Source organism: Microtus pennsylvanicus, chromosome 4, assembly GCF_037038515.1.
Source record: "Microtus pennsylvanicus isolate mMicPen1 chromosome 4, mMicPen1.hap1, whole genome shotgun sequence".
Taxonomy (NCBI): domain Eukaryota; kingdom Metazoa; phylum Chordata; class Mammalia; order Rodentia; family Cricetidae; genus Microtus; species Microtus pennsylvanicus.
Window position 1 is genome coordinate 29,759,435 of NC_134582.1, and position 22,836 is coordinate 29,782,270.

The 22,836-nt window shown below is 42.0% G+C and overlaps 1 protein-coding gene and 1 long non-coding RNA gene across 2 annotated transcripts in view; one reads left to right on the forward strand and one right to left on the reverse strand.

The window, feature by feature from the left end:
* Positions 1 to 4,271: 4,271 nt before the first annotated feature.
* On the reverse strand, positions 4,272 to 4,989 carry LOC142848641 (uncharacterized). Its single transcript, XR_012910443.1, has 2 exons — positions 4,866 to 4,989; positions 4,272 to 4,611 (listed from the first exon to the last, which is right to left on the reverse strand). It is a non-coding gene; the product is annotated as an uncharacterized LOC142848641 (long non-coding RNA).
* Positions 4,990 to 20,907: 15,918 nt separating this feature from the next.
* Positions 20,908 to 22,836, forward strand: part of Znf608 (zinc finger protein 608) — a 109,835-nt gene continuing 107,906 nt past the window's right edge. The window contains exon 1 of the mRNA XM_075968641.1: positions 20,908 to 21,211. The gene's annotated coding sequence lies outside the window, so the exon portion shown is untranslated. The remainder of the gene's footprint in view (positions 21,212 to 22,836) is intronic.

Genomic DNA, 22,836 nt, shown 5'->3' on the forward strand with positions numbered 1-22,836 from the left:
TACTCCGTAAATCCCTCAGGCACACAGAGCCCAGGCCTGTTTTCTCTGGGGTTGGCCCAAATGAAGCAGGCAATTCTTGGTTAATATTCATTCCCTTTAATTAAAGCATAATTTTGAAGTCTGTTTTAAACCCAATTCCTTGTTTTGGTTTTGGTTTTTTGAGACAGGATTTCTCTATGTAATGGCTCTGGCTGTCCTGGAACTTGCTTTGTAGACCTGGCCTTAATCAAATTCAGATATCCCCCTGCATCTTGCCTCCTGAGTGCTGGGATCAGAGGCATGCACCACCACCGAGGGACTATAATAAACTTTTTTAAATTAAAAAAAAATAGTAAATCCAATTCTGAAGAATAGTCTATATTATAAAAAGAAGACCCTCATACATATTCTAAAGAAAGGGAAGCAGATAGAAATCAATTCTTTCTGCCCTACCTCCGATGTGCCAGCCTTTCTTATTTTTTTCATAACTTTTGTTGCCATCTGAAATAACCATATTTTGTTAGCTGTTTAGTTACTATATTGCAGCTTCATTAGAATCTAAGTCCCAATAGAGATTTTGGTATCTCTGGCATCTAGAATGGAGCCTGGTTTACTGTGGACACTCAGTAAATATTTATTGAAAGACTCAGAGGCTAGAGAGATTGCTCAGAGTTTGAGAACACTGACTTCTCTTCCAGAGGCCGTGGGCTCAATTCCCAGCACCCACAAGGCAGCTCTAAACTGTCTGTAACTCTAAAATCTGACATTGTCACACAGATATACATGAAGGCAAAACACCAATGCACATAAAATGAAAATAAATAAAAGAATCAATTAATTAATTGAAAGATTTTAAATATGTATGTTAATATTTGCTAGAATTTATAAATATTTAACTATTATTCAAATTACTTGATTATTATTTTGTGTAAACATTAACCTTCTAGACTAATTGTTTGACAAGATTCAATCACCACTACCACTTTTTTACCTTTACAGTGAAATGGAAACAAAATGAAAACAAGTAACCTCAAATCAACAAAGCTAAGTTATGACTTAAAGACAGTTTTAAGTAGGTTCTGGGTAACTTATTGTATTCAAACTCATTGACAGTCTGCAGGAGCCCCACACTGTCTACTTATCAATGAGTCTTGGCTCTTCAACCCTTGATGTTAGAATTACCCATCTTCTACTTCTCTCTTCTCTGCCTCAGTGATGGAATTTGAACATCAAGCCCCAGCTCTCCCATAATGCCTTGGTTTGCCCCTTCACCAAAAATGGGATCATTATTCCTCCTTTTATTTATTTATTTTTTGATATTTTAAGCTGAGAATTATGAGATGTTTAGTATCATGACTAGTAGATAGCATTTAATAAAAACTACGATTACTCTGGAGGCATTATTATTTCTGCTATTTCCAAGCCTATTTTAGCTAGCCAGACTGAACTTTTGAAACCTATTCATTCTGTCTACATTTCTCTGGCTCAAGGTCTCCTTCAGCTAGCGTGGGTGGCTTTCTTTAATGAAATTTGTTTGGTTGCTGTCTGTCTTTTTATTGGAATGACTTGCCCAACCACGGCTTTACCTGAGCTTCCTTTCATGTCCCCACCAGCAATCGAGCGTCTTGTTTAACCCCGGAATTACATTGTAAATGTTAGAATTCAGGCATTATGCTGGCCTATGTCACCTGGCAGAATGAACCCAGGCAGTACCTTAGCCAGCCCAGGGCCCTATGGCTGCTAGGTTACTTTAGTCTGTTTGCAGGGGCAAAAGGTCTCTTTAAGAGACAAGCTCCGCCTATTTCTGCTCTCTCTTTCCGGCTGGTCTTCTGAAGAGGCAAGCAAGTCTTTGCTCCCCCCCCCACCCTTCTCTTTTCCCATTTCCTTTATCGCAATAAAACTCCCCACTTTAACCTCTGTCTGCCTGATAGGTCTGTCCCTCACCTGCCTCCAGCTCTCACGTGCCATGGTTTGGACCCACCTGCCCTCAAGGTCCCTCTCCCACCGAATCATATCAGTAAATCTAACTTCTACCTTCCTTCAGCTCCTTATTTTAGACTTGAAAACTGATTCCAATGAAAATTACGAGTTGCTTAAACTTGAGAATAATCCTATCACTGTCTTTGTTGTGTAGCTGTTGGATAAATTACGTGCTAATCCCGTTTCCGTGTGTTCTGAGAAGGGTTGGGTTAGAATCTCCAAGTGTTGGGAGTTTAGTGTTGAAGGGTTTTCCTAGCATGCCCTGTGTTCGCCTCTCAGTGTAGAAGAAGAGCTGGCAGAGGAAATGGACGGGGAGGAATAGTGAATAAATCGAAGAGTGTTCTTTTAACTAAAAATGTTTGACTCTAGTAATGCAAGTAAATGTTTGGCTTCCATACCTTTGCAGGTTAGCCAGTCAAAGAATGTCTACTGTAGCTAGGTCTCACATCTCTCTGTGTTCGCCAACTTTAGGCAATCTGACCAGGGTTTTGTATGTGTTGGTCTGTACCTCAGCATCTCTTACAGCTGTCGATTTCTAACCATTTGGCATATGCATACACACATATCCATAACAATTTGACTCCTCTATTGATTCATACCAGAAGTACAATTTAGCATTAGTCCACAACAGTCAAGATGGAGTGCCATCAGATTATAGGTTTAATCACCCCACTAGACAATATATAAAGAAAATAAATATGAAACACAACAAAAAAACCAAAAGAACACATTGCTTCTGTGGGTAGGTTTGTTAGGACTCCCAAATATATCCCTAAGTGAAGGTCCCAGCAGCAGTGTCTGTGAGCCAGCCCCTCCTGTCTGCAGGTTTCTAACCTCTGTTCTTTCCCTGAAGCACCTCACAGAAACTAGAACTTTCTCCTCAAAGCAGCCATAAAACCTAAAACCCTGAATCTGGCCTCCAACTTTCTGTAAGTGGTGACCATAAAGAAATTCCTTTTTTTTTTCATAAAGAAATTCTTTGATCACCCTTGTTTGATGGTAAGTGATAAGATTCCATTCCAGAAAAGAGATTTGCTCCACACCAAGGAGGAAGAAATTCCACAAGGAGTCCAAAAAAAAAAATTTGGACAGGTCTTTCTAGTTGGCCCACTCAACCTGTTACCAGGACCAGTCCTATGTATCCAGTCACATTTCCGCCCTACTGACCCTGCTTCACAAAACCTAAGCATCACGTAGACATTTTCCCTGAGTCGTCCCTCCTAAAGGCTTCTGTGTTGCATGAAGTCCTGAGTGGCAAAATCTGGTGCAATTTTCTTGTTAGCTTGTCCTTGGCTATGGAATTGTCTGCTGTAACTTTCCCGAGGGGGTGGGAGAAGCATTGGTCCTTCCCACCCCTAGAGCATTCCGACCTAAAGTACACTTAGACACACTGACTCCTGTGACCCTCACAACAAACTAATGAGATAAGTAGGGCAAGCTTATTGTCCCAATTTATACAAGAAAAACTAGGGCACAGCAGAAAACTGAAGTGGCTTGCCCTAGGCACTACAGTTGATTAGTAGCAAGTAGGACAGGAACCCAGGACGCTAACTCTCAGTCGAGGGTTATTTCCATGTTACCGGCCCCCATTCTTAGCATCTGACTCTCCCTAACAAATGCCCATCACCAAACCTTCACAGTGGTAAGAGATCGCTCCTATCCACTGGCTACATGACTTCCTGGATACAGAACTGGTCTTTGAATCAGTACATAGAAAAACATCCATCCATATGCTCCCACACAGATGAAGAGCTAGGGGAGGAACACAGATGTGGTTTACAGCTGTCCATGTCACATCCTACTTGAGATTAAGACCCTGGCTATGCTCTGCTTTTGTGTATGTCTGCCTCCTCCGATCTGTCCTCTAATGTGGGAAAGGATGTAAAAATCAGCTTTAAGCAATGCCAAGCACCAGGATTTCGTGAAGAAGAAGGTACCGTTGCTGGTCGTGGGAAACGGTGACAAACGGTCACCATTTGAACTGTGGCGTTCTAGTTGTGACCTTGACTGAACCATAAAGTCAGACGTTCACTCTTACTGACTAAAGCATACCTTCCCAGTTTTATTACTGTTAGAACGTGGGCAGTTGCTGTTAATCTCTTTCCCCAGAAGCCTAGAGGTCTGAAATGTTCCATCCCCTTTTCCGTCTTGTATCATTGCTCTCTCATTCTCATGTGTTAGAGCAGTTTTCCTCCCATGTTTTTTGAGTTGTAAATATGTAAAACCTAGACTGAGTCTGTAGCTCAGTGATTGAGCGCTTACCTAAGAAAGTTTGAGCACCAGCTCAATAAACAGTAAGTAAACACATACTATATAGTAAAATCAAATTTTATTTATATATTGTTCAAGCAATCTTTGATACATCTAGCTATAGCTTAATCCTTCTGGAAGAAGCATAAACGATACAGCAGGCAACATCTGTGCACTTGAACTTCTGAACGACACATATGTCTGAAGCGGAACCTGCTGCCCAGGTGTAGAGATGCATGCCTGAGTGTCTCAGGAGGATTGCAGATTCAGGATCAGCAACAAACAAGCAAACGAAGTCAAATAAACAAGTACCCACAAAAATACACTTGGATGTTAAATGTTGATAGCTCCCCAAATTCCCATATTGAACTCCCCAGTTTAGCTCTGTCTGGAGAGGGGGCCCTGTGGGAGGAAACACAGGTTAAATAAGTTTAGGAGACTGGAACTTGATCCTGTAAGAGCAGTACCCTACATGAAGAGAAGCCAGAGACCTTCTCACCCTGCTCTTCTCTTTCCCTTCAGCATTTGCAGACTCAGGAAAAAGACCTCCTTAGAAATGAGCCATGTGGACAGGGAAAATGGCTCCAAGGTTAAGAGCACTGACTCTTCTTGCAGAAAGCCTGGGTTTGGTTCCCAGTACCCACATGATGTCTTACAGTCCATTTAGATATCCAGTTCTAGGCCATCTGACACTGTCTTCTGAGCTCCACATGAGCCAGGCATCCACATCGTGTTCTTATATGTAGGCAGACACTCAAAGACATGAAATAAAAATTTAAAAGTCTTTCAAAAAGAAAAAAGAGCAAGAAAAGAAAAGAGAAATGAGCCAGAGACCTTAACCTGGGAGTTTAAATCTTCATAACTACAAAATAATAATAATAATAGTAAAAACAACAACTTATTTTAGTCTGTCTCAGCAGTCCAAGATTATTAACACAGCACTTTATAGAAAAAAAAAACCAATGGCAGCATATGGAAAACTCATATTATAATGGCTTGGATTGCAGAAGCTGTTGAAGGGAATGACCAAGCCAAAATACAGTCTCTGGCCTTGATTTTAAAAAGATAACACATTCGTGTGAATTTAACAAAGGGGATGGGGCTCATATTCAAGCTTGCTATCCTAGCCCATAATAGCTTTTATCATCTGAATGGTCTTTAGAGCCAGGAACCATGTCACATTCAGGCTTTTACTAGTTCCCAGCAAGTAGCATTGCCAGCCTGGTTTGCAGAGCAAGTTCCAAGACAGCCAGGCTTACACGTAGAGGAACCCTATCTCGGAAAACAAAAACAACAACAACAAAAATTGAATAAATTTGTTTACGTGAGTAAATACTAGTGTACAGTCCCTAAGAAATAGAGGGTCAGAAATGCTACAGCTCTTGCCAATGACACCATGGCCGACACTACCACCAAAGCCAAAACAGCTACAATGTGAAGACCTAACAACTTAAATAAATAAGGAGAATACTTTTCTGAGATGGTTAAAACAAAAGGGTGAGGTTTGTACCTAACACGGAGAAAGTTTTTCAGTAAATGTCAGAAGAAATACCCTCACATGGTAAACTGATATCAACGAATAAGGAATAAGGCAAAGAGCAGACAGCTCCTTTTAAATCAGTTCTTAACCTGTGAGTCCTGACCCCTTCAGGGGTCGAATATCATATATCCCACATACGAGATATTTAGATTGTGATTCCTAACAGCAGCAAAATTACAGTTTTGAAATAGCAATGAAATAGTCTTATGCCTGGGGTCACCACAGCGTGAGGAACTGTATTAAAGGGTTGCAGCCTTAGGAAAGTTGAGAACCACTGCTTAGCTTTTCAACAACTCAAGGCTATGTGTTCAGAGATGATAGAACTTCATTTGACCTTTGGAAAGCAAATATTTGAGACAGCGTTGAGAGAGCGTTAGCTCTCATGCTCAGCCATGGCCATGTTACATAGTTTGTTTTGTTTTGTTCTTTCTTACCTAATAATGTTAATTCTAAGCACAAGGGAGACAATTAAATAGGTTTTAAATTTCCTGGAATGTTCCCCATTTTACACAGTTAGTAGTGGTCTAATAATATTGCAATATAGTGTATTAGTTGGTGCCCTTGATTAATACACTGCCTCATGCTTTGAGGTGTTGAGTCAAATCATCAAAACATTTTGAAGATAGCCCAGGGTAAACCTTTGCATTGCTATCTCTGAAGTGAGAGATTTTATATGGTGGCCACTGCAAGGCCTATCCAAGCATTTAAAAATACTACAAGGAGACCCCTTGCCCCTTGATCAGAGGATAAATCTGGGACACATGCTTCCTGAGCTTCAAACCCAGATTAAGGTGTGACCAATAATTTGAAGACTTAGAGACCTTGGAAGACAGAGTTAGAATTCATGAATCAGAATTAACTCCTGGAAGAGAAAGGATGCAGTTAAACAAAGAGAAATTAATACTCCAAAATATTTGAGGAACTATTGCATAGGTATGGAAACAAGCAAGGACTTTTTTTTTTTTTTTGAGACAGGGTTTCTCTGTAGCTTTGGAGCCTGTCCTGGAACTCATTCATTAGACCAGGCTGGCCTCGAACTCACAGAGATCTGCCTACTTCTGCCTCCTGAGTGCCTGAGTGATGAGATTAAAGGAGTGTGCTACTACCTTTTGGCTACAAGCAAGAACCTTTAAAAACAAATATTAAAGATTATTGAAATAGAAGTTTTCTGTGAATAGAAAACTCAACATCATGATTAGGCGTATGGTCAAATGAATGAGTGAGGAAAAGTTGATCGCAGTGATCTGCTGGAGTGCAGGGAAAAGGCCAGTGTACTGCCCTGACTAGGAAGCAGAGTTACCAGAAATGACTGGTGTATGTAATTTCCAAGATTGGCTCATAAAGGCCATGCAGTTTGCTCTCAGAGATCTAAAGTCCTGAGGTGTCTGTAGTGGATGGTAATGTGTGTGCCCTTTCTACAAGGTACCAGACTGTGAGGGAAGTTTGCTGTGGACCCTCCACGGGTTCTCTATCTCACAGCCACTAAGTCACCTCCATTGGCGCCATGTTGAGCAGAAAACTCTGCCAGCGAGGTATGATCTTACTACTGTCATTCAATACTGTGAAGCTTGCTTTTAGTCTGGGCTTGGCTTGACACGAAACTATAGATAATAGGAACCATGATTGAAATCGCCGAGACTCCTAGGGTTGCTTCAGTACTGGGCCAGTGTTCACTCTACCAGAAACCAGTCTTGGGATGTGTCTTTTCAAAATTAGGATAGATTCACATTTGTCTAGATATCATCAGCGTCGTCATCATTATCATCATGGTCTACATATAGTAAACAGCCTTTTCATAAGGAAATGACATAAGAATAAGGATTTTTTTTAAGATGTAGGTTTTGCTCATGGTGTACTTTTATATTTCCCTTGGATAATCACAGAAGATAAACTAAAGTACAGTTTGAACAGAGAAACTTTAAAGAATTAACCGTGGAGCCTGGCGGTGGTGGTTCATGCCTTTAAGCCCAGCACTTGGGAGGCAGAGAAAGGTGGATCTTCAGGTTTAAGGCCAGCCTGCACTACAGAGTGAGTTTCAGGACAGCCAGGGCTACAGAGAAAAACCCTATCTTAAAAAACAAAAAAAACGCAATAAAAATAATTGACTATGGGTTGGAGTGATGGTTCCAGTGCTAAAAACACACAGTGCTCTTCCAGAGGACCTGAGGTCAGTGCACAGAACCCCAGTAAGATAGCTCACAACTGCCTGTGACTCTGGCGCCAGTGGATTCAATAACCTCTTCTGTACACTTCGGATACCAGCATTCACTCAAAAACAATTACCCACAAGGACTAAGGGCACACCTCACAGGCAGAGTGCTTGCCTGGCATACAGAGCGTGGATCTGATCCTTAAGATTACAAAAAAAAAAAAAAAAGAGGGGGAACAACCATAAAAGGCAACTGTAGTAACAATGGAATGATTAGTAAAAAGTAAAGAGAAAAGAAAAAGGAAAGAATGACCCAAATTGTCTGGAACACTCTTGGCTAGCATATGTGAGATTGATCCCCAGCATCACCACAAACACAACAAACAAACAAAAAAGCATTAGAGAACACGGGAGCTCTACTATACATTTCAAAAGCTAGAAGAAAAGATTTTGAAAGTTTTTATCATAAAGATTTGAATCTTAAAAGTGACAGATACATTTACCCCGATTAAAACATTGCATCACGTGGTATGTGTATGTGTAAAACACAATATTCGGTTAATGTTCAAAATTTGCAGTATTCCATGTATCAGTTAAAAAACCAAGAACAGGGCTGGAGAGATGGCTCAGAGGTTAAGAGCACTGGCTGCTCTTCCAAAGGTCCTGAGTTCAATTCCCAGCAACCACATGGTGGCTCACAACCATCTGTAATGAGATCTGGCACCCTCTTCTGGCCTGCAGGCAAGACACACAGACAGAATATTGTATACATAATAAATAAATTAAAAAAAAACCAGGGATATATATATATATAGGGATAGCAAGAAGAGTATGCAACATCCGAAGTTATACAATATAATGTAGTGTTGGGATGAAGCCCAAGAGTAATGCTCTTACCTTACCCATTCCTTGACACACACACTCAAAGTTGTGATGGACATCTTCAAGGGTAGCCAGGCATGGTGGTACATAACTTTAATTCCAACACTCTGGAGACAGAGGCAGGAGGATCTCCGTGAGTTCAGTAGAGTGAACTCCAGGACAGCCAGGGCTGCAAAAGTCAACCCCTCTCTCAGAATCAGACCAAAGTGTGTGTGGTGTGAGAAATGGCATCTGGACTGTTAACGTGGGTGCATGCGTACATGTACGCCCATTCCTGTGGAGGCCAAAGCTCAGTGTCTGGCATCTTCCTCAGTCACTCTCCACCTTTACCTCCTTGAGACAAGGTCCCTCACTGTGTGAAGACTATCCATTTGACTAAGCAGGTTGGCCAACGAACTGCAGGGATACCTTCATCTCCTCCCCTCTAGCCCCAGAGCTGGGGTTACAGGTGTTTATTACTAAGTTTTTGCCTAGGTTCTTGGGGTCCAAACTGAACTCTCTCTCTCAGTCAGAATAATACCTTTAGAGAAGGGAATGTTCTTGCCCACTGGAGCCACACAAGAAGAACGTGCAAGAAATGTCTCTAGAAAATCCTCTCCTGTGTATATCTAAAGAGGTATTTAGCTACTATACTGCCTAGAAGAATACCAAGGAAAACTGGAAGGCCCAACTAGAGCCAACCTTTCGACATTGTAATATAGTACTCTCATCTTCAAAGTTAACACAAACCAACCAACCACACACACACACACCACCTCATAATATTTTACAATATTTTAAGTTTATGATTTTATGTTAGGCTATATTCATCAGAAGCCTTGGCTTCACACAGCCCCCGGGCCTGAGGTAGACACTAGCGTATGAGAGAGTAAGTGACTGAATGTTGTTGCTTCTGGTCCACTTCAGGAGCTTTCAATGGCAAGTCCTGGTACTGGAGAGACCTCCTGTGCTTCAGGAACCCACCAGCTGAACACGCAGGAACCAAAACACATAGCCCTTTCCCTCTTCAATTCTTCTTCAATACCTTCAGCTAAGAATGCTTACCATTGTAAGGAAAAGCATCTTAAGGACTCAGACCCACCTTGACTAGCAGATTGAATAGGTTGATTGAGTTCAGAGAGGCCAAGAAAAGAAAACTGGGATTACTGTCTGCTGTGTGCCAGGATTTCACCTTAGGATAGAAAGCTTGAACTTCTCATTTCAACTTCTATGAAGGATTACTTAGATGTTTTCTGGAGGTGAACATTTTGCTAGTGATGGTCATATGTTATAATCAAATTTATTCTCTTCTTAAAAAAGGATTATTAATATTGTGTGTGTGTGTGTGTGTGAGTATGTGCATGCCAGAGCTCTCACGTGGAGGTCAAAGGACAGCTCTGTGGGGTTGCTTCTCTTCTTCCACCTTTCTGTGGGATCTGGAGGTTGACCTCAGGTCATCAGGCTTGCTCAGCAATCTTGTCAGCCCTATTATTTTCTAGTCATAGCTGCTGTGTGACTACTATGTAATGCCTTGTAAATGTGGTTTCTCCTTTTACTACTTGAAACCCATATGCCACTATAAATAGACACGCAGTTTCATTTTGGGGTAATCATACTGTTCTAAAATTACATTGTGGTGATGGTTGCAAAGCTGAATGTTAAAATTCATTTAATTTTACACTTCCCTGAAATAAAACCAATGGAAGCTTTTCAGGCTGCAGATCACTTGATTATTCTGAATTGTGTGTAACACTCGATTCTTTGCTCCTTTACTCCTTAGTCATACTCCCAATTTCTTCCTTGTTTTTTTGTTTTGATTAAATTTACCTTTTTTTAAATATTTGTTCAAATCCCTATTTTTTCCTTTCTCTCTCTTTCTTTCTCTCTTTCTTTCTTTCTTTCTTTCTTTCTTTCTTTCTTTCTTTCTTTCTTTTTTTGGAACCCTGAACCCTGGCTAGACTGGAACTCTGAGCAGATACTACATAGACGAGGTTGGCCTTGAAACCCTAGTGATGCTCCTGCCTCTGCCTCCTGAGTACTGTGGTTGTTGGTATATCCCACTCTACTGCGTTTCTTAAAGATTTATGTTTTCTACCCCATACTTGTATGTTGGTATTCTCCGATGGCCCAGTTCTGATCTCATGCTCGGTTTAATGACTTCAGTCTTGACTTTAGTAGGCATGTTTTTCATGTACAGGGAGCCCCTGCTCAGCTTTCATTCAGCAAGACCCTTTCTTGCTCTGGCTAGTTTCGTTAGGCTGGAGAATAGTCTTATTGACTTTGCATCTTCTGCTTTGGGAGTTTCTAAATTCAGGATTTCCTTAGTCCAGAAGAAGAGTTAGCTGGTTTTCCATTTGTCTTCAGACAGGGATGGTATAGGTCAAGTTGGCCTCAAAGTTCCTGCCTCGCTGAGGATGACCTTAAGCTTCTGATCCTCCTGCCTCCACCTCCTAAGTGCTGGAATCATAGACATGTGCCAACACGCTGAGTTTATTCAGGGCTGGGGGCAAACCCAGCATGCTAGACAAGTCCTCTCCCCGCCGAGGTCCATCCTCAGTCTGATTATCTTCTGTCCTTTAAATGTACTCATTAACTGAAAAAATATCTCAGTGCGTTCTGGTTGCTTGCTATTCATTTCTTGTCCCTACACTTCTGGAAAATCTATAAATTAATACCAACCATTTTTAATAGCTTGATTTCTAAAAAGACTTGTCCAGACATGTATTATATGATGCGTTTGCTAACTCTTAGACCTTTTCAAATACTTTTTATATATGTCAATAAAAGCCTGTAAATGAGAAGATATTGAGGTGTTTCCCATAGTTACTATTAAGGGTTGGCCACCACCCTGTGACTAACTCAAACTCCTCTTTGCAGGACTTGTGACGTGAGGCAGCCATGTCTTTGTTTGACACAGCACAGAGCCAAGGGCTCACTAGCAAGCACAGAGTAGCCAGCTGCCAGCTGCCATTGTTCCCAAAGGGAACTTTGGTATCAGTTCCTAATAGACATATCTGCCACATGACTTCACTCTGTACCCTGTTGTTCTCCTTCAAGACTTCAAGCCAACCTAGGCTGACCCTGAAGCTCCGTTCTTCCCTCCCCTGCATAGTGTCCGTCTGCTCAGAGTATGGCAGTCAGTTTAACCTGCTTCTTCCCCAGAGCATAGACTGATTCCTTAGATAAAGCTAGCCTTTCTTCTTCCCCCAAGTCATACTTTCTGTTCTCATTACCATAAATCAATTCCTTTTCCATTTGGCAAGCACCTTATCTTACATAGGAAGCTTGAATCATCGCAAGGCAGAGGCAGCGTCCTCTGTCTTTTCACGTCTCCTGTGAACCTCGTAAATTGCCGTAGAGCTTTGCTGAATTATGCTATGAATGCCTCAAACTTAATCATGGAAAATGAGTTAATATTTATTGAATGTTTAGTGTGATTCTGTGCACAGACTGTTACACAGGTGTTTGTTAACTAAAGTGAAAGGTTGATAGGACATAAGCTTGGATTTAGAAGGACTATTGTTATTGTAATTACTGAAAATGGTGTCTATAATTTATTAACAGACGCAGATAATTTCCTCTTTATTACCACACTCCTCCGAATGTGGAACCATGGATGGAAACACAGCTTTCTTTTTATATTCTGTTCCTTTTTCTAATTACATATCATTTCTCTCACAGTGATAGTTAAATCTCATTATATTTAATGATTTATCCATTTTCTGCTGTAACAGTTTTATCAGCAACTCCTTGTATTATAATCTCATTATTTCACAAAATTATATCCTATTTGTTAAGAACAGTAACTGTTACCATGATTTTATCTTCAATGCTCTTTTCAGTGTCGACGTCTTAGCCCTCTTTGTGAAGAGATTAAACATTTTTCTTCTCTTCCTTTACTCAAATTCTGTTCAATGTTGCATATACAAGTGTCTTTCACTGCATGTTGCTATTTTATTTGAAGAATTTAATTCTTCATTTGAACAGTGCTGGTCTCGTGTCTACTTCTATGTTTTGAGGGAATAAGAAGGTACACACTGAGGAAATCTAAATTACCATTTTCCCTTTATCCTGAAGTATAATATATCTGTAATGAAATACTGAATCTTTATTTCTTAATTTCTGCTGACTCTATTTCCCCTATGGGACTGATAGTTTCACTTCTTGATTGAAATGGATTTTGTGGGTGGGGGGAGATGTAAAGTGTTTAACCTACTCTCAGAGATGCATGCTGGAACTTCATCTAGCACATTACAGAGTTTCACCATCTACGGGCTTAAATGTACACTTGACTAACCACACACACGCACACACACACACACACACAAACACACCAAGCTGCGTCAGTGTAGGACTAGGGTTCAGATACCATATGTTGCTTGCTCGCACAGGTTATCCTGTCATTTGAGATGATTTCACCCTCATGGGAAAAAGGTTGCTATGCCAAGGGTCAAATTCTAGTTTTAAATGGTGCTCTTCTGCCAAATCCTGATGGCGTTTCTTTCCTTCGAATTTTAATACAGAGAATTTCATACATATATTGTGTGAGTAGTGGTAGTTATGATTTATTCTTTGAAAACATTTATTTATTTATGTATATGTTTGTTTGCAGGGGGCAGGGGGTTGGAGGTGTTAGCTCCTAGGGGCACATGCAAGCCAAGGCATGCATGTGGAGAGCAGGGGATAGCTTTGGGGAGTCTGTCCTCACCATCCACTTTGTCTCACTTATTCTTGTTGCTGCTGCTGCTGTGGTTGTGCTGCGTAATCCAGGCCTGAAAATTCGCAGTGGCGCTCTCTCTGGTTCTGCCTTTTCTTGCCTTGAACCAGTGCTGCGATGACAGACGTGTGCTGTCCGAGCTGGCTTTGTACGTGGGACTTGAAGATCAAACTTGGGTCTTTAGTCTCATCTTTTACCCACTGAGCCATCTCTCCATGCCACACACACACACACACACACACGGACACACCACACACACACACACACACACACACACACACACACACACACACACACACACGGCGTTTCCGAGTCTTAGCTCCTGAGAAAATACATTTTGTCACAAAAAGCCTATCACCGATCAGTGTCGTGCTTTCCACCTGACATAGTGTAGATCTTTAGTGGAAGCTCTACCACTCTACTTTTCTTTCCTATGGAAATGTTTAAATTCCTTCACCCAGGAACAGAACTCACCCCCTCTAATGCTCCTGCAGGTGACCTCAAAGGGTTATGATGCCAGTGCACACTTTTGTGGCAGGGCAAAACAGCAGTGAAGCATGCAGCGCTCCTGGGGAAAATCTCGAATTCCTTTGTTTAATGAGAATTGTATTTAGCTTGCTGGGCTGCTGTAAAGATTAAATACATTAATGTGCATGAAGAATGAAGGAGAATTTTTGGAGCATGTAAGTCAGACATGTTTCCAGTTGCTGTTTTCTTGAGTTACCATCCATTTTTGTTTGTTTATTTGTTTGTTGTTACTGGATTTTGTTGTTGTTGTTGTTGTTGTTTTCAAGACAGGGTTTCTTTGTGTACCTCTGGCTGTGCTGGAACTTACTCTGAAGACCAGGCTGGTCTCAAACTCAGAGACCAGCCTACCTCTGTCTCCCGATGGCTGGAATGAAAGGAATGCGCCACCATCGCCTGGCTAAATACAACATTTTTTGCTTAAAACATTTCAGAACAGAGTAAATAATATTTAAAATTAAAGTAAATGTTCATTTGTTCTATTAATCTTTATGGGAGTCCTCTAAGAAGCAGGGCCACAGAATGAGAACCTAAACAAACAGAAAGCATTAGATGAAGTGTATATTAAAATCTCTTCTTAGGGGTCAGAGGAGTGTCTTAGTGGCTAAGAGTACCTGATGCTCTTCTAGAGGACCCAAGTCTAATTCCCTCTTTGACCCATGTAGTAGTGTAACTCCCAACTGCATGTGACATCAGTTCCAAGGAATCTGAAGTCCTTTCTGGTATCTGCACACATGTGGCATGCATTCACACAGGAACATGTGCATAAATAAGGCTGAATCTTAACTTTCTATGTTTAACAGCTTCCCAATAAGATTGTCATGTTCTATGCCTTACAGGTAGGTGTGTGTGTGTGTGTGTGTGTGTGTGTGTGTGTGTGTGCGCGCGCGCGCGCGTAAATGTGGATAGAGAGTGAGGGATGAGGAAGAACAGGACCCATCCAACAGGCTAGCTTGCCAGTGCCTGTTGAGTTATAGAACGCTGCACAACCCAGGCCTAGGAACCAGCCAATCAGGAGGCTGAGAGCCACATTTCCATATTGATGATTGGCTAGTAGTCTGGAGGCTGGCTGAGCTACAAGAGGATGCGAAAGAAAAACTCTCCTGAGAAGACACCAGAACAACTCTCGGTTGTTTATGCATATTCTCCAAATGATTGTAGCGAGTCATCCTCTGGGAAGGCTCGTTTACAAAACTGAAGAGCAGCCCTGTTCTCAGCGATCAGAGGTATTCAAGGGCCAAGAAGCTGAGCAGGATGGAACTCCTCTTTAAAAGGAACGTTAGGTTCCAGATTTCTTCTAACGAAATATGTGAAGACTGTCTAGGAGAAGCATACAACAAGGAGCATGTGCTTGGCTGGTGTTGATGAGCACCGCTGCTTTATCCCAAGTGTGCCAGTTTCATGACATCTGAACAGAGTCGCTTCCACAAAGTGTGAAAATCCTTTTCAATAGACCGAACACTTGTGTAGTTAAGGGTGTTCCACCATCCCCAGAAACAGAGCTGTCTTTTTTCTTTTTTTCCCTCCCATAGTCAAATGTGTACAATAGTCATGTATTTATCAGTGTGTTTCATAATGCTCTCACAAATTCTCATGCCTGTAAGTATCTGCTCTCAGTAAATCATAGGGAGATTCTCCCAACAGAAGGACACAAAGAAGGAAAGGGGACAGGGAATGTAATGGCTGCATCCAGCAGCCTTTTGTCCTCCCCCAGCTGGGTGGCATTCTACTCTGATTCGCACAGAGCAGTGAGAACATTGCACCTACAAGTTTTTTAAATTCCGTTTTGCAAACATTTCCCCTCATAGACTCTCTTTCCGCCAGTGGAACTAGCACCGCAGTGCACATTAAGCAGAAGTATTTTGCAGACTTTCCCAGTGCCCATTCCTTGGCTGGCTAACAGACCAGCCATTCAGAAGCAATTTTCTTCAGGCTGAAATTATGTGCTGACCGGAGCAGATCACTTCCCATAATAACCCTTCCCCCACCCAGCGCTAAATACAATCTGTCTCCTACTCGCTGTAATAACGTGCAAATGACTGTAATTTTGCAGACAAGAAACAGCCCAAAGTGAAACGTGTCTAAACAGAGGTCGATTTGAAAAATCAGGGCTATTACCTAAATCTGTAAAATACATATTGTGATAAAACCGGCAACAGCAGTCTCCAATGAACAGTTCTGAAAAACGCAGCTTGTGTTTTGATCTTCTTTATGCACCCGGTCTTCACAGGAATAAAAGCGAATCCTTTCCTAGAAATGATTTCATTGCATGTGATGTAAATTGTCTAACTTTGCTAGCTGATCCCAGACCCTGCTAGGGCACCACAGCTCATACCGCCCTGACAGTGCCTAGGGCCAAGCTGAGGCATGATTTCAGCCACCTCATTCTGACCTACATTGCTCTTCTCTCAAGGCAATCAGCATAAGAGTGTTTGCCTTTTTAAAAAAGTGCTGTTTTGCTAGGTTCTCTCAAAGTGAAACACAGCAGGCTCAGGCTTCTGCCTCTTCTTCTCTGCTAAGGCATTGGAACTGCACAAAAAAAAACAGGATTTATTCACGCATACAGGGAGAAGCTACCCATTTCTCTTTCTGTCTTGGTATTGAACCCATGCCCTCAAACACCCTGCCATGGAACTGTACCCCTAGCTTTTTATTTCTTGACTATTAAAATGCATTACAATGTTAAATCAATTGATACATTTGCCTTCTATCATCCCCAGTTGTTTAAGTTAAGCTATATTACAAAGAGCTATCAAGAAGGCATGGTTCTCTCTATCTTTGTGACTTGATTCATGAGACCTTAGGCTAAAATGGGTGAGCAGGAGAGAAACCCCACCTGAAATGCTAATGTAGCAATGTTAGAAGTCGTGGAAGAGTATCTGTATTTGTGGAATGTCTACCAGAAATGTGTTTATCCCGTGGGGAATATCATCAGGTTTTTCTTCCCTCACCTCTGTCTACCCCTCACCTCTCTCTACCTCTTTCTACTCCTCACCTCTCTCTCCCCCTCACCTCTCTCTACCAAGGACTTGAAATGTATACAAAATCTGTATACAAAATCTTTTTTCCCCCTTGACACTTTATTTGGGTTCAAGGTTACGTCAGAATAATGTAAAACATCAAATATTTGACCAAAAGAACACTACGCGGCTCTTTTTGATGACAGTCATCCGGAGCTAGGCATTGCTAAAAGGACTCCAAGGAAACCTGAGTTGGATTAGTATGCTGGGGAAAAAGGGCAGCAATTTTTTTAAGGGGGGGCTTTTTGTTGTTGTTATTTTATTTGCTTGCTTTTTTCCCTTAGTGTCCCTGTAACAACTAGGAACACTTATCTGTAGGTGGAAGGAGTGAAGATCTTCTAACGTTTGTGTGGGTGTTTCATGAATCAAGCCGCATTCTCTAGAAGGGAGTGGGTCCCTAGCCCACTGCCTTCCCGAAGACCACTGCTTAAGGGCTCCAGGCAGATACAAATCTTTCCCTATTGTCTTGTAGCCAGTGCACTTCTCATTACATCTAAATTAAGTTCCCTTCCCCATAAATTAAGCTAATTTCTACATAGAATTCATATTTTAAGATTTCTCTTCCTATTTCTTCTCTTGGTCCCAAGGACGCCCAAGCGCGTGGTATGTGTAGATTTAGAAAAGCTTTGACTTGTCCCAAAGTAAATTAAAACTCAAGAAACTCTGAGGGGCATGATGACACATTATCATCATACCATTCGGAAGGCAGAGCCTGGGCTACCTAGTGAAACGATCATTTAAAAAAAAAGGAAAGGAGGTAAAACTGATTTCTGGCCCTTAATAATACACCCCTACATCAGAAGAGTCACAAATAAAGACCACCTTGATTTTCTGTGGTGCCTCCTCTTAAGCTCTTTGCAGGTACAAAATAAAAAACCAAGTCTCCTGCCAGGATTCCACCTTCTTGCTAATGATGTGTTACACGCAGTGCTGAGCTGATTTGGGCGCCCATGGAGGGGTGGTGGTGGTTACTATTGCAGGTAGGATGACACGCTTTAATTACCTTCTTTACGCTAACCTCATGTTTCCCCCACCCCTTAATTCTGTCCTTTTTACCAGATATCTGCTCTGTCTCTCGCGTCTCTGGGTAGACACCCAATGAAACGTAAAATTACAAGTGTGCACTGAAACAGTCCACTGGTCTAATCACATAAATGCAGTAGACACTGCTAGGAAGCCAGGGACACTCCCCAGCACGTTACCTTGATAAGAAATATAGGTAATGATAAAGAAGAGGTCAGGAATTTGAAAGAGACCAGAGGGCACAGGAGTGGGAGGGGCGGAACGTAAGGGTGGATATTATGTAAATATAAGAATAGTTGCGTGAAGTTCTCAAAAACATTAAATAATCAAGATGAAACATTTCAGCTCTGTAAACAGAACCAAACTTTTCTGTTTCGTGAGGGTGGAGAGTAGCTGGTAGCTAATTATCTTTCTTTCAGTTTTCTATTAACTGTGTGTCCTCTGGTGCCTCTTGATTGTCCCCCACCCCTTGTCAAGCAAAGCAAAAGCCAAACACGTGCAAAGCCAGTGTGACAATAGTCTGTTCAGAAGTTGCCTGGAAGAATCTGGGGAGTGGGAGAGATGGGGGTGGAGAAAAAAGGACTGAGGGAATGTTAAAATGGAAAGAAAAGGGCTTTAATTTGCCAAAATAACTTGAATTAAATCTGTAATCAAGTTGGGCATAAACCTTCATCTTTGGCCAGTGGTGTTTAATTTTTAGGTTTTGGTGTTGAAATCAGGGCTAGATTCAAGTACACATCTCGATGGTTAAATTTTGGATCTGGTTATACTAAACCTGTGGTCCAACTCTGTGATTTTTTTAGGAAAGTAGTGTTTTGAAAGTGTCGCTAGATGATGTTTAAATACCTTGTGAAGTAATTTTGTTTTAAGAGCTAAGGATTAATTTTTTTCTAAACTAATAACAACGTATGGGGTTACCATAACCCGAAATGGAGACACACAGACACACCCAGGACACAGGAAGTGCACAAGACTGAGATGGTCTTTGAAGAACCACACTTCTTAGAGAAGTTAAGACTCCATATGTATTATCCTGTTACTAATACACAAAAGCAAAACTTGTATAGTCAGAAATACTGTACAGACATCAGTGCTAAAATGGTAGATGGGTGGACATTAGGCATCCAGTCTGCCCCAGATTATTTGTTAATGTACAGCTTCAATTGGAGTGAAAAGGACTTCGGGCGGGCGAGCCAAGCACGCCTATAGATTACATTCTCTGCCTTACTCCGATAAAGGTCAGAAATCACTGTTTGTTAATGTTTGCAACATCTAGTTTAGTTCATCTAGGGCAGTGAAACAACAAATTGGCATTTTTTTTAATGGACTAAATATATTAAAAACACAAGCATTAGTCAATAGCCATTATTTATAACATGTGGCATAAATGTTTTTATTGATCCACAAAGTCGCCACCAAACATTTACATCACTGCTGTCTTCTGCCAAGGGTAATTTCCTGTGTGCCCGTTTGCCTAAGCGAAGGCCCATCTCAGACTCCAACGGTCTAGTGAGAAGCTCCAGTGATATCCACTCCCTCAAACTTGGGGCTATAATAGGGTTAATTAAAATTCACAGGCTACATGATTTTAAAATCTCCACCTTCTAGCTCCTAAAATAATTGAAAATGGCAACACGAAGTTAAAAATAAACCGTGTTCTAAAGGCTTACTATGTAAGACTACATTAGCTTAAATATATGGAGTTGCTATTTCACATTAGCCTCTTGTCCTGGAAAAGGAGTCCCATTAACGTGGCTGCATTTGTCTTACCATAAAAAGTGAGAAAATTTTGTACGTTTGTGGGTTGTGGACACAGTATTCAGAGAATTTACAATCTCTGTCCACTCCAGAGTTAAAGATTTGAGAAAAGAATTCTGACAGATCATCCAGACGGTTAAAAATTAAGGACAGGGACTGTTTAAGGGGTTAATACGCCTAGTGTATTTTATCTTCTACAAATCGATTTATTTTTTTTAATAAGGCTGGTCTGAGGCCTTGATTTTTATTTATTTATTTTAGTCGCAGAAGATCAGAAGAGATTTGTTGCTAATTTAAGAGAGCCATTCATTAGGTTGGCTTTATAGTCGTCGGGGTCCACACGTTAGTTCTTCTAGACGCGAAGCTGGAAACAAAAGGGTTACTTGTTCACCCATCACCGAACGCCTTCCGTGGGGGGGGGGAGGAAGGGAGGGAGGGAGAGAGAAGAGAGAGAGGGAGAGAGAGAGAGAGAGAGAGAGAGAGAGAGAGAGAGAGAGAGAGAGAGAGAGAGAGAGAGAGAGAGAGAGATTTTTTCTTGCAGGAAGAGTAAGGTGGTGGGGGAGGGCTGCGAGGCAGAAGCTGCAGAGAAGGGGTTACCGAGTCCTTGGGACATGGAAGGGACAACAGCAAACCGCTCGCGTGGGTTTCCACGGAGCGGCGTCCCCGCTCTGCGCCTGTGGCTCAGCTGGCTTCCCTCTGCCACCGAGCGATCACATACATTATTTCCCCCAAGATAACACAATCAAACTTGCATTTACCGACATCCTCTCTTCGTAGCCTGCTTGAGATGTGTTTTAATAAATAAGTGTTTTATGTGAATGATGTAGTAATTGAAACAGGCGCCCCATTTTCCCCCTCCCTTCGTCCTGCGGGAGGTTCCGCAACCCCAATCTGCTTGGAAAATAAAACGCTTTGTCTCCACCGCCACCCCCCATCGCACCCCCACCCGCGCTCAGTGTGTGTTTTATACGTGTGTATATCTCAACCCCCTACAGTAGCCAAGAGAAAGCAGCTAGCCAATGGGAGAGCCCAGTTTCATAAAAGCTGCTCTCTGATTGGCCCGATGCGAAAGGGCATTGGGAACAAAGAAAAGTCCCTTTCAGGTATACAGGCTGAGAGCTCCTTTGGCTCCACTCCCCCTGTGCGTGTGTTGTGTTTCAGTTCTGATTCCACTCTTCCAGAACAAGCTTGGTGTGTGTGTGTGTGCACCGGGAGGGATTTTGCTTTATTTTGTTGTTTATTTTATTTTATTTTTTTTATAAAAAATACACGGGACGGTCTGTGACATTGCTGGTTCATCTTTAATAATAAAAAAATTGAAGAAATTATAATTTCCAAAATAAAGCGGCTGCCACCAAACACACTCATTGCAGTTAGAAGGAAAAGGTCAACTCGCTCCCATACAGACCGTAAGTACGGTTGCGTGGTGTGTCGCTCTATAGCACTTTAGTGGGGTGTTCATGCAGGGGAATGTGCGAGTTTTATGCATTGAAATGAGGAACTAGTTACAGGGTTTGGCTTTGCATTTATAACAACCCAAGAAGGGTGAATTTTATCCAGTGGAGGGTGAAGCATTTGTAACTTCTTTAGACAAATTAAGCTTGACTGGGCACTTGGGCTAACTTAGAGTAAATTACCTTTTTGGGCTCTAACCCAAAGGAAACTTAAGAGTGATTCAGTTACACACCCTGGTCCGCCGTGTGAGTTCTCTAGCGCACCTTCCCCCTCCTCCCTTTTTCTACCGGAGCTGAGCAGACCCCCGCCCAGACCGAGGCAGGCAAATGGGAACCCGGGTAGAACAAGCCGATTTCTCTCCTGTCACATCCTCCTGCTCAGTAATTTAATAGTAAACTAGGGAATATTCATCCATTACATGTAATGGCTATAACTACCATTTTCCATCTTCTTTTTTTTTAAAAAAAAAGCAGGAAGAAAAAACACCATTAAGAGAAAGGGGGAGAGCCCCACCCAACCCAAACAAACCCACAAATAGTAACAATGGTGTGTTTATTACAAGGCTGGGTTTGGGAGCTAGCAAAATGTTTTTCTTTGTTTAATACATGAAGTGGGGGGGGGGTCACAAAAATCGCAGGAACTCCGAGGTATCCTGCCCCCTCCCCCAGGCGTCCGCCCCCTGACCCCTTTGGGAAAGCAGACAAATTGGAGATCAGTTGAGGATAGGTTTATAAGGTGTTCCTTTAAAACATCTGCTTTGCTCTTGTGGCCATTACATTTACTTCCGAGATCCTAGATGGCCGAGAAATGTTTCACATTCATAACTTGTAGCTTCGCCCACTGCAGGGCGTGCGGGGGGAGGGGGCGGGGGGGAGGGAGAGACCTTCAGTTTTTTTTTTTAAAGACCAGATCAGTATTTTCTTGATACGCTTGTCACCATTTTTGTTCTCACGACAACCAATTGAGCCCTTGATCCTCACGTGATGTGAAAGGCTTGCACTGTAACAAAATCGCTCCTTTTAGATGGTTGGTGTTGCTAACGCGCCCATCCCCCTCTCCCAGCCCCGACATTTCCAGCAAAGCGACTCTCCGCTTCCAATCCATCAACAATTCATTACTGCTTTTAGCTTCCAAACGCCAGCTAATTAAAAATACTAAGCCAAGCTCTGAGGCCATCTGACTAAACACAGGAGGGGGTGGGCGAGAGGTGGAGAGAGGAGGAAAAAATAGAGACGCGCTGTTTGCTGCGTGTAGAGAGGGAAAAATTGTCCTGGAAAAAGGTCGCCTTAAAAAAAAATCTTTTTGACTCTAATTATCGAATTACCACATGACAGATCGGCTTGCGCGGCGGAGGATTTTAACCCCTCCTCGGGGACTATTCTAAGAACTCGGTTCTTTTTTTCTCAAAAACAACATAAAACAGGAAAACATCACATCCTTCAGGTTTCCAAGACAGCCCCTTTCAGACGCCGTTATTTTCCCCGCTCCACCGCCCCCCCCCCCCGCCCCGGGCGAAAGCTGCTCTAACTGGTTTATCAGCTCCCTGCTTCGTCTGCTCCCTCCTCCTCCACACCTTTCT